This window comes from Geotrypetes seraphini, chromosome 1, assembly GCF_902459505.1.
Source record: "Geotrypetes seraphini chromosome 1, aGeoSer1.1, whole genome shotgun sequence".
NCBI classification, from domain to species: domain Eukaryota; kingdom Metazoa; phylum Chordata; class Amphibia; order Gymnophiona; family Dermophiidae; genus Geotrypetes; species Geotrypetes seraphini.
Genome location: NC_047084.1, coordinates 385,870,181 through 385,887,061, shown reverse-complemented (window position 1 = coordinate 385,887,061; position 16,881 = coordinate 385,870,181). Strand labels below are relative to the sequence as shown.

The following is a 16,881-nucleotide window of genomic DNA, read 5'->3' as shown; positions in this document are numbered from 1 at the left end:
TTCCTCCGAACTCGTCTTTGAAACCATAACAAATGCCTTCCTCAAATTTCAAAGATTACTGATCATCGGAGACATCAATCTCCACCTTGACGATGTCACCAACAAGGATACATCCAAATTTAATAGCTTCCTCTCCGCTTTAGGCTTCCCCCCCCCCCACATTCTCCCCAACCCACGAAAAAGGCCACACACTAGACCTCATCAGCTTTCTAGATCTTACTACTCACAAAACCTCAACTGACGACATTCACTGGGAAATTGTCCCCTGGTCTGACCACTACCTAGGGGCCTTCTGTCTCCCCATTTTCATGTCACATCTCAGGCCCCCATCCTGCACCTCAAATTCTATTATCTTCCGTAAAAAAAATCTCAAGCAATCTGTTCTGGATCAATTTTCTCGACAAATTTTCCCCCATCTCTAAACCTGCAGAACCAGAATCTAACTGGCAAAATTGGGTCACCCTCTCTGAGTCCACCTTCCATTCCCTCACCCCTCTCTCCACTAAAACCATTTCCTACTCCCATAAGGCCCCTTGGTACCTCCCATACAACAGAGAACTGAAACAGAAATGTCGTGCTCTGGAACGAAAATGGAAAAAATCTAAATCCCCTACAGACAGACTCTCCTGGAGGGTCAACATTAAAATCTATAATACTGTTCTAAAAAAAGCAAGGAAAAACTTCTACGGTGACAAAATCTCCAAATCCAACAATCAGAGTAGCACATTATTTAACATCTGGCGTTCCTTAACCTCCAAAAAAGACTCCATACTTCCCTCCTCCCCCTCAGCCGATTCTCTAGCAAAGTTCTTCAACGATAAGGTCTCCACCTTGAGGCGCTCCTTCCCACCTGCAATCTCCTACAAATCTCTGATTCCAATTGACCCCAACCCTATCCCAGCAGACTCCTACCCTATCCCAGCAGACAGATCCTGGTCTTCCTTCGAACTTGTTTCCGAATCCCTGGTCTATAATCTCTGCCTCAAATTGAAATCCTACAACTGTACCTTGGATCCTTTCCCCTCCTACCTCTATGAGAACACTCCCCCTCAGGCCATCTCATCTCTTACCATTCTCATAAACTCCGCCCTACATTCGGGTCTCTTCTCCCCAGAAATGGGCCATATTTCCTTAACCCCACTACTGAAAAAACCTGAGCTTGACCCCTCTACACCATCCAGCTACCGTCCAATAGCTAACATTCCCCTTCTTACCAAGATGCTAGAGTCCATCATATCCACTCAACTATCTTCCTACCTTGAGAAATTCACCATTCTTCAACTCTACCAATACGGCTTCCATCCCAGTTTCAACACCGAATCCCTTCTGACCTCCTTAATCTCAAAAGTTCAATATCTCCATTCTCGCAACAAGTTCGCCGTCCTTCTTCAATTCGACCTCTCTGCAGCTTTTGATGTCGTCCATCATGATATTCTAATTTACCAACTCACCGAGATAGGCATAAACTCCACAGTCCTTGACTGGTTCTCGAAGTTCTTACGCTCCCGCTCCTACATAGTCAACATGAAGGGCACTTGTTCCTCCCCCTGGATCCCGATCTGTGGAGTCCCACAAGGCTCACCTCTCTCTCCTATCCTCTTCAACATGTCCTCCCTTAAACTCCTCCATCTCTCCCCCCCTTGAAACACTCTACACTTACGCAGACGATATCTTTGTCCTCCTCGAGACCGACCGGAATTTCACCAACCTCTCGGTGAACATATCCTCATGTATATCGAACCTTCAATTTTGGGCCCACACTGTGCAGATGAAACTGAACGAATCTAAAACAAAACTTCTCTGGCTCGGCCCAAAATTGGACCAACTGCCCACCTCCATCCCACTATCCTCTGGCCCCACTCTGCATCTTGAATATTCTAGTAAAGTTCTGGGAGTCATCATTGACTCTACACTTTCCTTCAACGACCACCTCAACTCCCTAGTAAAAAAAATGTTTCTTCAGCCTTCACATGCTGAGAAAAGTGAGATCCTGTTTCCATCAAAAACACTTTGCCGTCCTTGTCCAATCCACCATCCTTTCCAGACTGGACTACTGCAACTCTATCTACCTTAGCCTAACAAAGAAAAACCTTCAAAGACTCCAGCGGATTCAGAATACCGCTGCTAAGCTTATCTTCGCAAAAAGCAAATTCGACCACATCTCACCGCTTTTATCCAAGCTCCACTGGCTTCCGATTATCTCCAGAGTCCACTTCAAATGTGCCTGCCTCACTTTCAAGATCCTACACGGTATTCTCCCTCTCTTCATTCCTCTTTCTTGGAACTCTTCTAACCCCAATTCTGCCAGATCCACCCAAAAACTGAAACTTTCCTTTCCCTCTCTAAAAGGCGTTTCACTTGTAGGAAAACTAGGTTCTTCCCTCCCTTTCAGAATCACTCAGCTCTGGAACAACCTTACCTCCCCTCTTAGGAATCTGAGCTCCCTCCAACTCTTCCGTAAACATCTGAAAACCTGGTTATTCTCAAAAATGCAACTCCTCCTCCCTCTCTGGTTATTCTAGTCTTCTAAATTTTCTCTTCATTTTGCCTCTTCCCTCCACTGGAGTTCCTTTCTACCCTAACTCTTTTTAACCGTGTCGAGCTTTACGAATGTAGAGATGATGCGGTATACAAACCTAAGATTTAGATTAGATTAGATTAGTGCTCCAGTGCCTCCTTCCCATGTCTTTAGTGCCCCCAGTGCCTCCTTACCATGTTCTTAGTGCCCCTTCCTGTCTTTAGTGCCCCCCGGTGCATCCTTCCTATGTCCTCTCACTGCCTTCCACACTTTGTTCCACCTCCACCCCTGAAGCCAGCCTGCCTGCCTGTCTACCTCTCTCCCTCCTTCCCTGGCCAAAGCCAGCCTGCTTGCCTGCCTACCTCCTTCCCTCCCTGCCATGCAAAAAAAAGCCTCTCTCCTTCTTTTCCCTGGGTCGGCTGCTATCTTACCGCCCTGCTGCTGCTACTGTTAAAGCCGACACAAAATCTTCTTTCTGACATCAATTCTGACGTCGGAAAGGACGTTCTGGGCCAGCCAGGCCCAGTGTCTACCTCGATCGAGTGGACCTCCCTGGTCTCTCTGGTGAGGAGGCAGAGCTGCTGTCTAGGCCTATAGAAGAGGAGGAAATGTTACAAGTTATTAAGGCCCTTCCTCTGGGCAAGGTACCGGGGTTGGACAGTTTTACAAATATATTTTACAAGTGCTTTAGTGCTTTCTTGGCTCAGCCTTTAACGGATTTGTGTAATAGTTTTAAGGCGGGCAATATGTTATGGTCTTGGCGTTTGTCGGAAATCACATTGATATTGAAGCCTGGTAAGGATCCCATGCAATGCTCCTCCTATCGGCCCATTTCCCTCTTAGGGACCGATTACAATAGTCATGGGGAAATTAGTCCAGGATGGCCAGGCTGGCTTCATTCAAGGCCATCAAACCTATGATAATATTTGGCAGGCGCTTCATGTGGTTTACTCGGCTGGGGCGCTTCATGTGGTTTACTTGGCTAGGATGCATAGGGCTCCGGCCTTGATTCTGGGGGTAGATGCAGAAAAGGCCTTTGATTGTGCGGACTTTGAATTGGCTCGGGGCATGTAGCAGGGGTGTGCTCTCTCACCCCTGCTTTTTGCTTTTGCCATGGAGCCCTTTGCTCAGGCGGTTCGGGAGGAGGAGACTATTATAGGGATCTCAACTGGTGGTATTGAGCATAAAATTTTCCTCTTCATGGATAATATTCTGCTTCTGTTGGGTCGACCGGATGAATTCCTCCAGGGGGTGGTCACCGCACTCCAGCTTTATAGTGGGGTCTCTGGATTTCAAGTTCATTTGACCAAGTCAGATATCCTTAATATTTTTTTTTTTGCCGTTAGAAATCCTTAATTTGACCCTCACTCCAACTGAGCGGCAATGGCTGCAGGAGAAGTACCCCTTTAAATGGGCTACACGGTCTCTCCGCTATCTTGGCATTAATCTTACTGCTGATCTGTACTCACTGTATTTTGCAAATTATCCCCCTTAAGCAGTTTCATGCTGACCTGGACAGGTGGGAGAGGGTCCCTATATCTTGGCTTGGCCGGGTTCATGTAGTTAAGATGATGGTCCTACCCAAGTTATTGTATCTTTTTGCAGCTTTACCCATTCTTCTCCCTAAATCAGTTTTTGATACTCTACATCGAAAAGCTTTTTATTTCATCTGGAGATGGCGACCCCCACAGGTACGGAGAGATATGCTCTTTCAGTGGAGAGACAGGGGAGGGATGGCAGTGCCCCACTTTTATTATTATTATCTAGCTGCTCAGCTCCGCTATGTTGTAGCTTGGCAAACGGATTTGCAGAAGTCTTGGATGCAAATGTAAGCTTGTTTCTTTGGGGATGTTCCATTAAGTCGTATTCCGTGGCTTTCCCTGAGCAAGATTAGAGCTATTGCCCCTCATGTCAATCTGTTCTTGGGGGTTACCCTCCTCTTATGGGTCTCATTTCGGGACCATCTGTTCCCAGGAAGGGTGTACTTTGGCCAAACTCCTGTGATAGTGGCGGAGAGTTTTGACCCGGGGCATAGTGATGCTAGATACTAGCAGTGGGCTGCAGGAGGGCTAATTTCCCTGTGCCAATTTTTGGATGAGGGCAAACTGCTCTCTGCCGATTATACGAAGGAGGAGTTTGGTCTTACTGCCTTTGAATTTCTCCAGTATACTCAAGTCATTTCTTTTATTAATCAGAGGGCCCTGCCTGACCTTCAGAAAGACTCTGAGGCCTGGGACAAGGTGTGGGTGGAATCTAGTGGGCAGAGGTGTTTTTTCAGTTTGTATAGCTTATTGATTAATCAGGATACCCCGCTGGTGCAGTATTTTGCTTACTGGGAGTAACATAGTAACATAGTAGATGACGGCAGATAAAGACCCGAATGGTCCATCCAGTCTGCCCAACCTGATTCAATTTAAATTTTTTTTTTTTTTTTTTTTCTTCTTAGCTATTTCTGGGCGAGAATCCAAAGCTTTTCCCGGTACTGTGCTTGGGTTCCAACTGCCGAAATCTCTGTTAAGACTTACTCCAGCCCATCTACACCCTCCCAGCCATTGAAGCCCTCCCCTGCCCATCCTCCTCCAAACGGCCATGCACAGACACAGACCGTACAAGTCTGCCCAGTAACTGGCCTAGTTCAATCTTTAATATTATTTTCTGATTCTAAATCTTCTGTGTTCATCCCACGCTTCTTTGAACTCAGTCACAGTTTTACTCTCCACCACCTCTCTCGGGCGCGCATTCCAGGCATCCACCACCCTCTCCGTAAAGTAGAATTTCCTAACATTGCCCCTGAATCTACCACCCCTCAACCTCAAATTATGTCCTCTGGTTTTACCATTTTCCTTTCTCTGGAAAAGATTTTGTTCTACGTTAATACCCTTTAAGTATTTGAACGTCTGAATCATATCTCCCCTGTCTCTCCTTTCCTCTAGGGTATACATATTCAGGGCTTCCAGTCTCTCCTCATACGTCTTCTGGCGCAAGCCTCCTATCATTTTCGTCGCCCTCCTCTGGACCGCCTCAAGTCTTCTTACGTCTTTCGCCAGATACGGTCTCCAAAACTGAACACAATACTCCAAGTGGGGCCTCACCAATGACCTGTACAGGGGCATCAACACCTTCTTCCTTCTACTGACTACGCCTCTCTTTATACAGCCCAGAATCCTTCTGGCAGCAGCCACTGCCTTGTCACACTGTTTTTTTCGCCTTTAGATCTTCGGACACTATCACCCCAAGGTCCCTCTCCCCGTCCGTGCATATCAGCTTCTCTCCTCCCAGCATATACGGTTCCTTCCTATTATTAATCCCCAAATGCATTACTCTGCATTTCTTTGCATTGAATTTTAGTTGCCAGGCATTAGACCATTCCTCTAACTTTTGCAGATCCTTTTTCATATTTTCCACTCCCTCTACGGTGTCTACTCTGTTACAAATTTTGGTATCATCTGCAAAAAGGCACACTTTTCCTTCTAACCCTTCAGCAATGTCACTTACATACATATTGAACAGGATTGGCCCCAGCACCGAACCCTGAGGGACTCCACTAGTCACCTTTCCTTCCTTCGAGCGACTTCCATTAACCACCACCCTCTGGCGTCTGTCCGACAGCCAGTTTCTGACCCAGTTCACCACTTTGGGTCCTAACTTCAGCCCTTCAAGTTTGTTCAACAGCCTCCTATGAGGAACTGTATCAAAGGCTTTGCTGAAATCCAAGTAAATTACATCTAGCATATGTCCTCGATCCAGCTCTCTGGTCTGGAGACTGTGCTGCAGCAGACTCTGACCCCAAAGCAGTGGAAGTCTACTGTGCGCTCCCATCTTAAGGTTTTGATTGCCAGTAACATGGTGGAAAATGGCTACAAATTACTGTACCGGTGGTATTATACACCCTTATGCCTACATAGATTTAAGCCTAGTATCTCAGATCGGTGCTGGTGCTTATGTGGTGCCCAGGGCTCCTTTGAGCATATCTTTTGGACCTGCCCCAAGGCCAATAATTATTGGGATATGGTGTTTGCCTTGATGTCTGATATCTGTAGGGTGATTTTGGTGAAACATATGGGCTGTGCATTGTTAAATATGTGGGAGTGCCTCTTAAATTTGCTAAACTGATAGCGATGTTCATGACTGCAGCACGTTTGGTGTTGGCCGCTGCCTGGCGTCAAGTCTTGACATCCTCCCAGGCTCAGGTGTTACAAAAAATAGCCCATGTCTTTAGCGTGTCCAAGCTCAAGGCTATGAAACATCACCGAATGCCGAGGCTATTGCAACACTGGAAGCCTTATGTTGACTGGTATGAACAGAGAAGGCAACTCACAAACTCCTGTTAGTGATCATTAGCCTGCACAGAACTTTTTTTGGGGGGAGGGATTACTTGTACTGTATGCAACTGTTTGATAAGCCTTGTGTCTAAGAGTTATGTTACAACATTGTGTTACAGTGCTTGCTGTGTTCATCTGTTTCTAGAAAATTTTCAAAAAAAAAAATAAAAAATATATATATATATATATTATTATGCTCCAGAAAATCTAGATTAACCTGCTCAATTTTACGTACCACTAAAGGATCGCGCAGCATGTTATCATTCAATCTCCAGTATTGGTCCCCAACCTGATCGGCCCCTCCACCTCACATCCATCCAAATGGGAGCGTGACCCAACCACCCGATATCTTCAATGTGAGTATCCACCAGCCGGCTCCCCCAACCTTTGTAACATATCAATCCTGGTATACACTCCGTGGACCGGGGAATAAAAAAAATAATCCCTTCCCTGCCAATGTTGGGAACGCTACCATCCACAATTTTGAGTACTTACACAAAATATTGCAAGTGCTGCCTATCTAATTGAAGCCTTTTCTCACCCGAACCCATAGAATCCCAGTCAGGGTCCACCATCAAATTAAAATCCCCTCCCACTATCACCTAGCCCTGCTTCACCTGCAGTACCTTGGCCAAAACCTCCTCAAAAAACTGACAATCCTTAGAATTAGGCACATAGAGATTAACCAGGGTGACCAGTTCCCATCAATCCTCCCCACTCAAATAACCCATCTCCCCCCCCCCTCATCCCATCAATCCTGCTCTGGTATAATCTTAAGATGTTTGGCAAACAGAATACCCACTCCCGCCCTCTTTCGCTCCTTATTAGAAGTCCACATTCTGTATGGATATTCCTTATATTGAATCAGTTTCTCCCCAGGTTTCACAAAATGCATCGCTTGTACAAAGCTGACATCAATCCGAAGTCTCTTTAACTCTTTTAGTAACAATTGTCTCTTATGAGGCATATTAAGACCCTTAACATTAAGACCACCCACCCACAATTTATCACCCCCCATCTCATATAGCAAAATACCCTCAACTGTCCCCCTACCCACTCCATCCAAAGCCTCCCAAAGAGAACCCTGCTGATACCCTGCCACCCCCAACCTCTCCCCAGTCCCCTATCTCCCCCTCCCCAACCACTCCCCCAAACCACACCCACTGTCGCCTACTCCCCTCCATGACTTCATGTGACCCCACCAAATCCCATGTCTACCACCACCGTACCCCCTCCCACTATCCTCCCACGTACAACATATACCCCACTCACTCACTCCCTTATCAGAAGCCTCTCACAACCAGCCCCAAATACACATCAAATTCAAAACCAGAAGGTCCAGCATAATACTATGTCCCAGAATGGCCAAAAACAGCCAAACTGCCGCCACAGGTGCCCTTCCACCTCAGGTGTCTAGGTGACCTCCTCTGCTCCCAGCTGGCTTCTCCGTATCACGACTACCAGATCCCCACCTCCGGGACCTCGTCAAACTCTTTCTTCAGCAAAACGTCTCCAGCTGCTGTGTCGCCTGCTTTCCCAGGACAGGATCCTCCACACTGACCATCCCTTCAGTAACGCCCCTACTTCCGCTACAGTAGTCACCTTCTTAGGGGCTGTGTTGCTTTGTGGTGTTCTTTTGGGTGTCTTTGTGCCAGATAATACAAGACACAATATTATGCAAAGAATAAGCTTTAATTCCCTATACACCAGTATAACAAACGGTTCATGCGCATATACATAAAATAAACATAAAGTAAAGATACATCACCGTTGAAGCAGAGGTACGCATCATCTATGCCAGTGACTGGAGAGATCCAAGTTACAGTCAAAGATAGAGAGCTTTCAACTGGCCAAACACCCCTTTGGACGTCCACACATGAAAGATCTCTGAAGTTTAACTGTCACTTGCTCCCTTTTATACCTTATCCAAACCGGATAATTAGCTGATTAATCAATAACTGGCACTTTATGACCTAAACACTCGCATTTGAACACTCCGGAACTGGTCAGTCTCCAGGGTGAATCAAAGGCAATGTTATTGATCCTAATGTCATAAGAACATAAGCATTGCCTCTGCTGGGTCAGACCAGGGGTCCATCATGCCCAGCAGTCCACTCCCGCGGCGGCCCCCCAGGTCCATGACCTGTAAGTGATCCTTTACCTAAATCATTCATTCCCTAATCATATTATCCTGTGTAGTAACCCTCTATCTATACCCTTCAATCCCCTTTTCTATCAGGAAGTCATCCAATCCCTTTTTGAAACCCAATATTGTACTCTGTCCTATCACCTCTTCTGGAAGCGCATTCCAGGTGTCCAACACCCTCTGAGTAAAGAAGAACTTCCTAGCATTCGTTTTGAATCTGTCTCCTTTCAACTTTTCTGAATGCCCTCTTGTTTTTGTTGTCCCCGCTAGTCTGAAGAATCTGTCCCTCTCCACCCTCTCTATGCTTTTCATGATTTTATAAGTCTATATCATGTCCCCTCTAAGTCAATAAATTAGTTACAAAAACTTTGCTTTTCAGGATAAGTAACGTCATTCCTGTCCCTAGGTCATTAGGTGAGATAAACACATATTTAGAATAAATATTGTATGTATGTTTTCAGTTAACACAAAACTTTGCTCTTCAGAATGGCTTATAATTAAGTTCGTATTGTACTTCCCAGGGTAGTGCACACTCAACTACCCTGATATGCCCTCATGCACTGATATTTTTACAGGATCCTCAGCGGCACCACTTGGAGCTCAATACCATCTCATTGCTCCAAGCTTTACGTGTCAACTCTTCATCGGGTCCTATCTTAGACTTGTACAATTCTATTTCTTTTATACTTTTGCATTTATATTCAATTAGATTAACTACTTTAAAAGCTATACTTAGCTTTTTTGTCATGTGGTCTCTGGCCAAGGGATTGTCATACCGACATGTTTCGCTATGAACTAGCTTTATCAAGGATGACCCCTAGGGAAACAGCAAAAGTTAACATTAAAATGCATACATTATTATTGCTCTCCAAGCGACCCCTATCCGTTACTAGTAAGTCACAAAAACAGCACTTAATTTCTTACCCATATAGTAATCCGCCAGCAAATACGACCACTCTGTCTTCAGAGATGGCGGCGGCATTCTTTACTGAAATTAAATAGAGCCGAACCCTGTACACATGTCATTACGTGGCAACAGCGTCACGGGACAGCTAGCTGGCTTTAAAGAGACAATAACACTATACTTATAACTGGAACTGCATACTCTTTTCTTATAACCGGAGGAACATAGGAGGATGGGGAAATACATGGAAGGACAAGAAGCTATATTGCACTGATGGGCTACATATTACTACAGCAGGAAAAAGAAACCTTGCAGAGAAATTTAGACAATATTTTTCTAGGCATTTAAACTAGAAGGTGGGGGTGGTATATGTACGAAGGACAATTATAGAGACCACCCCCGGCAAAAGAAAAGATGTGATAGTAGTAAAGGCTGCAACATAAGCAATATCAGCAACTCATTTCTTAGTATTGCAACGGAAAGTGAAACGACACAAAAATCCATACGAAAAAGGAGATTATCGCTGAAAAATAGCTGGAAAGCGATGACCACAAATGCTCGCAGTCTAAGCAACAAAGTTCATGATCTGCAAGCCCTGATATTAGAGGCAGATCTAGATATTGTTGCTATCACAGAGACATGGTTCAGTGAATCACATGGATGGGATGCAAACATACCGGGATATAATCTTTTTAGGAAGGACAGATATGGTCATAAAGGTGGAGGAGTAGCTCTCTATGTAAAGATCAATATCCAAGCGACCGAAATGCAAGGGACCTGGGGAGAGGAAGAAGCGATATGGATTGCTCTGAAAAGAGAAGATGGAACTTCTATCTACGTGGGTGTAGTCTACAGACCTCCGACTCAATCGCAGCAAATTGATAAGGATCTGATTGTGGATATCCAAAAGTTTGGAAGGAAAGAGGAGGTTCTGCTGTTGGGAGATTTCAACCTGCCGGATGCGGACTGGAATGTTCCATCTGCGGAATCGGAAAGAAGTAGGGAGATTGTGGATGCCTTTCAAGAGGCTCTGCTCAGACAAATGGTGACGAAACCCACAAGGGAAAAAGCGATATTGGATCTGGTCCTCACAAATGGAGAGAGTATCTCTAATGTTCGAGTGGGTGCTCACCTGGGTAGTAGCGATCATCAAACGGTTTGGTTTGATATAACGGCTAAAGTGGAGAGCGGCCGCACGATACTTAAAGTCCTAGATTTCAAACGTATGGACTTTAATGCAATGGGAAAGTACCTGAAGAAAGAGCTGTTAGGATGGGAGGACATAAGAGAAGTGGAAAGACAGTGGTCTAAGCTGAAAGGAGCGATAAAAATGGCTACGGACCTTTATGTGAAGAAAATCAATAAAAAACAAGAGAAAAAGGAAGCCGATATGGTTCTCCAACCTAGTGGCTGAGAAAATAAAGGCGAAAGAGTTGGCGTTCATGAAATATAAAAAAACCCAAGAAGATGAGAGCAGAAAGGACTACAGGGTGAAACTGAAAGAAGCCAAGAGAGAGATACGTTTGGCGAAGGCACAGGCGGAAGAACAAATGGCTAAAAATGTAAAAAAGGGAGATAAAAATTTTTTCAGATATATTAGTGAAAAGAGGAAGATAAAAAATGGAATTGCTAGGCTAAAAGATGCTGGGAACAAATATGTGGAGAGTGATGAGGAGAAAGCAAATGTGCTAAACAAATACTTCTGTTCTGTGTTCACAGAAGAAAATCCTGGAGAAGGACCGAGATTGTCTGGCAAAGTTACACGAGAAAATGGAGTAGATTCTGCGCCTTTCACGGAGGAGGGTGTTTATGAGCAACTTGAAAAACTGAAGGTGGACAAAGCGATGGGACCAGACTGGATCCATCCCAGGATACTAAGGGAGCTCAGAGAGGTTCTGGCGAGTCCTATTAAAGACTTGTTCAACAAATCTCTGGAGACGGGAGTGATTCCTGGGGATTGGAGGAGAGCGGATGTGGTCCCTATTCATAAAAGTGGTCACAGGGATGAAGCAGGAAACTACAGGCCGGTGAGCCTCACTTCAGTTGTTGGAAAACTAATGGAAGTGTTGCTGAAAGAAAGGATAGTGTATTTCCTTGAATCTAATGGGTTACAGGATCCAAGGCAACATGGCTTTACAAAAGGTAAATCGTGCCAAACGAACCTGATTGAATTTTTTGATTGGGTGACCAGAGAGCTGGATCGAGGACATATGCTAGATGTAATTTACTTGGATTTCAGCAAAGCCTTTGATACAGTTCCTCATAGGAGGCTGTTGAACAAACTTGAAGGGCTGAAGTTAGGACCCAAAGTGGTGAACTGGGTCAGAAACTGGCTGTCGGACAGACGCCAGAGGGTGGTGGTTAATGGAAGTCGCTCGAAGGAAGGAAAGGTGACTAGTGGAGTCCCTCAGGGTTCGGTGCTGGGGCCAATCCTGTTCAATATGTATGTGAGTGACATTGCTGAAGGGTTAGAAGGAAAAGTGTGCCTTTTTGCAGATGATACCAAGATTTGTAACAGAGTAGACACCGAAGAGGGAGTGGAGAATATGAAAAAGGATCTGCAAAAGTTAAAGGAATGGTCTAATGCCTGGCAACTAAAATTCAATGCAAAGAAATGCAGAGTAATGCATTTGGGGATTAATAATAAGAAGGCACCGTATATGCTGGGAGGAGAGAAGCTGATATGCACGGACGGGGAGAGGGACATTGGGGTGATAGTGTCCGAAGATCTAAAGGCAAAAAAACAGTGTGACAAGGCTGTGGCTGCTGCCAGAAGGATTCTGGGCTGTATAAAGAGAGGCGTAGTCAGTAGAAGGAAGAAGGTGTTGATGCCCCTGTACAGGTCATTGGTGAGGCCCCACTTGGAGTATTGTGTTCAGTTTTGGAGACCGTATCTGGCGAAAGACATAAGAAGACTTGAGGCGGTCCAGAGGAGTGCGACGAAAATGATAGGAGGCTTGCGCCAGAAGACGTATGAGGAGAGACTGGAAGCCCTGAATATGTATACCCTAGAGGAAAGGAGAGACAGGGGAGATATGATTCAGACGTTCAAATACTTAAAGGGTATTAACGTAGAACAAAATCTTTTCCAGAGAAATAAAATGGTAAAACCAGAGGACATAATTTGAGGTTGAGGGGTGGTAGATTCAGGGGCAATGTTAGGAAATTCTACTTTACGGAGAGGGTGGTGGATGCCTGGAATGCGCTCCCGATAGAGGTGGTGGAGAGTAAAACTGTGACTGAGTTCAAAGAAGCGTGGAATGAACACAGAAGATTTAGAATCAGAAAATAATATTAAATATTGAACTAGGCCAGTTGCTGGGCAGACTTGTACGGTCTGTGTCTGTGTATGGCCGTTTGGTGGAGGATGGGCAGGGGAGGGCTTCAATGGCTGGGAGGGTGTAGATGGGCTGGAGTAAGTCTTAACAGAGATTTCGGCAGTTGGAACCCAAGCATAGTACCGGGTAAAGCTTTGGATTCTTGCCCAGAAATAGCTAAGAAGAAAAAAAAAAAAAAAAAAAAAATTTAAATTGAATCAGGTTGGGCAGACTGGATGGACCATTCGGGTCTTTATCTGCCGTCATCTACTATGTCATTATGTCACTATGTCACCACCCAGCATGGCTAAATAAGAGAACCCCACTCTAATTCACCATTTAAACCAAAAGGTATTACAGTATTTAGAGAATAAATCCATCGCTGCTTCTTGTAATTTAACAATTCATCACTGTTGCCCACCTCCCTACCCACCTCAGTGCTATCAATTATTCGCCATTGAGCCTGATCAATAGAATGCTGAGCATTTAAAAAATGTTCTACCAAAGGAGCCTGCATGATTTTATTTTTGAGCCGTGATTTATGCTCATTCAGTCTTATGTGAATGGGCCGTGAAGTACGGCCCACATAAACAAGACTGCACGGGCATACAACTATCCTTTCACCTTTATTGTTTAACATTTTCCTATCTCCACTCCTGATTCTCTGCCAGTTCATTGGTTTCTCTGCCTTTGCTTATGCAGATGACATTCAGTTATTATACCCTTTCAAACCAGAAAACACTAAGGAAATTAATAATAAACTCAATCTAATCAAGCTATGACTGAGAGAGAATATGTTAGCACTAAACACCTCAAAAACGCAACCTAATATCTTCACCTGAAAAGAGAGAATCCCGTTTCAGGCCCCAATTCTGCTTGATAACTTAACTCTTGAATTTGTCTCCTCAATAAATATCCTAGGTGTTACAGTTGACAAAAAAACTTTCTTTTTATCAACACATTAGCACAGTAGTCAAATCCTGTTTTTTCAAGCTCAGAATGATCTGTATTTCCAAATTTCTACAGCACAAATCATTGAACATTCTCATCCACTCACTAATCATTGCAAAATTAGATTATTGTAATTGCCTATTCACGGGAATTACTCAGAAGGAAATGAGACACCTTCAAATAATACAAAACACTGCCATCAAACTTATAACAAAAGCCAAAAATGTGATCACATGACCCCCCTTCTACGTAATGCTCATTGATTACCAATTAAACATAGGATTGCTTATAAAATCTCTTTAATAACCTTCAAAACAATCAAACTAAATCACACCAATTCTTGATTCCTTATGTGCCTTCACCACCTCCTTAGATCATCTGACCGTAAATTACTTTCTGTTCTCTCTGTCCTTATAATCAGCACTAAAAGACACATTTTCTCAGTAGTTGCCCCTCAACTTTGGGAATACCGTATTTTCACATAGATAACGCGCACCCGTGTAAAACGCGCACACGGGTATAGCGCGCAAAAAACACACATGTACAGAAATTTTTATATACCGCGCACACCCGTATACCGCGCATGCTGCCCGACTCTCCCGTCGCCGCCTGACTCTCCTTTCGCCCGCCCCGACTCTCCTCTGACCACCCCGACTCTCCTTTCGCCCGCCTGACTCTCCTCTCCCCCTTGAAGTCCTGTCCCCACCCTGAAAGCCTGATGCCCCCCCCGATGTCCGATTCACCCCCCCCAGGACCGCTCGCACCCCCACCCTGAAGGACCGCTCGCAGGCACCCGCACCCCCACCCCGAAGGACCGCTTGCACGCACTCCCACCCGCACCCCCAACCCTGAAGGACCGCTCGCACCCCCACAGCCTCCCGACTCCCCCATCATGTAGAAGCTCCTACCGGTGTCCTGCTGCTTCCTCTTAGCGGTCCCAACTCCCCGACACGATCGGGGCAAGAGGGAGCTCAAGCCCTCTTGCCCCAGCCAACCGCGGCACCCCCGACACGATCGGGGCAAGAGGGAGCTCAAGCCCTCTTGCCCCCCCGACTCCCCGACACGATCGGGGCAAAAGGGAGCCCAAGCCCTCTTGCCCCGCCGACTCCCCAACTCCCCGACAATATCGGGCCAGGAGGGAGCCCAAGTCCTCCTGGCTCTTGCGAACCCCCCCCCCCCCCCGCTAGTTGTTCGGGCCAGGAGGGAGCCCAAACCCTCCTGGCCACGTCGACCCCCTACCCCCATCCCGCACTACATTACGGGCAGGAGGGATCCCAGGCCCTCCTGCCCTCAACGCAAACCCCCCTCCCCCCAACGACCGCCCCCCCCAAGAACCTCCGACCGCCCCCCCAGCCGACCCGCGCCCCCCACGACACCCCCACCCCCCTTCCCTGTACCTTTGTATAGCTGGCCGGACAGACGGGAGCCAAACCCGCCTGTCCGGCAGGCAGCCAACGACGGAATGAGGCCGGATTGGCCCATCCGTCCCAAAGCTCCGCCTACTGGTGGGGCCTAAGGCGCCTGGGCCAATCAGAATAGGCCCGGGAGCCTTAGGTCCCTCCTGGGGGCGGGGCCTTGGGCACATGGTCGGTTTGAGCCCATGTGCCTCAGGCCCCGCCCCCAGGTGGGACCTAAGGCTCCCGGGCCTATTCTGATTGGCCCAGGCGCCTTAGGCCCCACCAGTAGGTGGAGCTTTGGGACGGATGGGCCAATCCGCCCTCATTCCATCGTTGGCTGCCTGCCGGACAGGCGGGTTTGGCTCCCGTCTGTCCGGCCAACTATACAAAGGTACGGGGAAGGGGGGTGGGGGTGTCATGGGGGTCGGCCAGGGGGGTCGCGGGTCGGCTGGGGGGGCGGTCGAAGGTTCTTGGGGGGGGCGGGTGTTGGGGGAAGGGGGGGTTCGCGTCGAGGGCAGGAGGGCCTGGGATCCCTCCTGCCCGTAATGTAGTGCGGGGTGGGGGTAGGGGTGTCACCGTGGCCAGGAGGGTTTGGGCTCCCTCCTGGTCCGAACAACTAGCCGGGGGGGGGGGGGGGGTCGCCAGGGCCAGGAGGACTTGGGCTCCCTCCTGGCCCGATATTGTCGGGGAGTTGGGGAGTCGGTGGGGAAAGAGGGCTTGGGCTCCCTCTTGCCCCGATCGTGTCGGGGGTGCCGCGGTTGGCTGGGGCAAGAGGGCTTGAGCTTCCTCTTGCCCCGATCGTGTCGGGACCGCCAAGAGGAAGCAGCAGGACACCGATAGGAGCTTCTACATGATGGGGGGGGGGGGTCGGGAGGCTGTTGGGGTGCGAGCGGTCCTTCAGGGTGGGGGTGGGGGTGCGGGTGGGAGTGCGTGCGAGCGGTCCTTCGGGGTGGGGGTGCGGGTGCGTGCGAGCGGTCCTTCGGGGTGGGGGTGCGAGCGGTCCTGCGGGGGGGGGGGGTGTGAATCAGACGTGGGGGGGGGGAACTATGTAAAAAAAATTTTGTACAACGCGCTCACGCATATAACGCGCAAGGGTGTGCGCGGTACGTAAAAACCACGTATAACGCGCGCGTTATATGTGAGAAAATACGGTACTCTTACAGCTCAATTAAAAGAGGAAAGCAACTTAAACCACCTCAAAGCGCAACTCAAGACTCATCTATTTAAAGATGCCTTTAACATTTAATTTCATCCTTTAAATTCTCCTCAATCAATCTTTCAATAGAATCAAAATACAGTATCCCTCTTTCTCTTGTGTTCTCCTTA

The 16,881-nt window shown here is 47.1% G+C and overlaps 1 protein-coding gene across 5 annotated transcripts in view; it reads left to right on the top strand.

The window, feature by feature from the left end:
- GAK (cyclin G associated kinase) overlaps positions 1-16,881 on the top strand; it is a 652,499-nt gene that overhangs the window by 317,027 nt on the left and 318,591 nt on the right. The window lies entirely within an intron of this gene.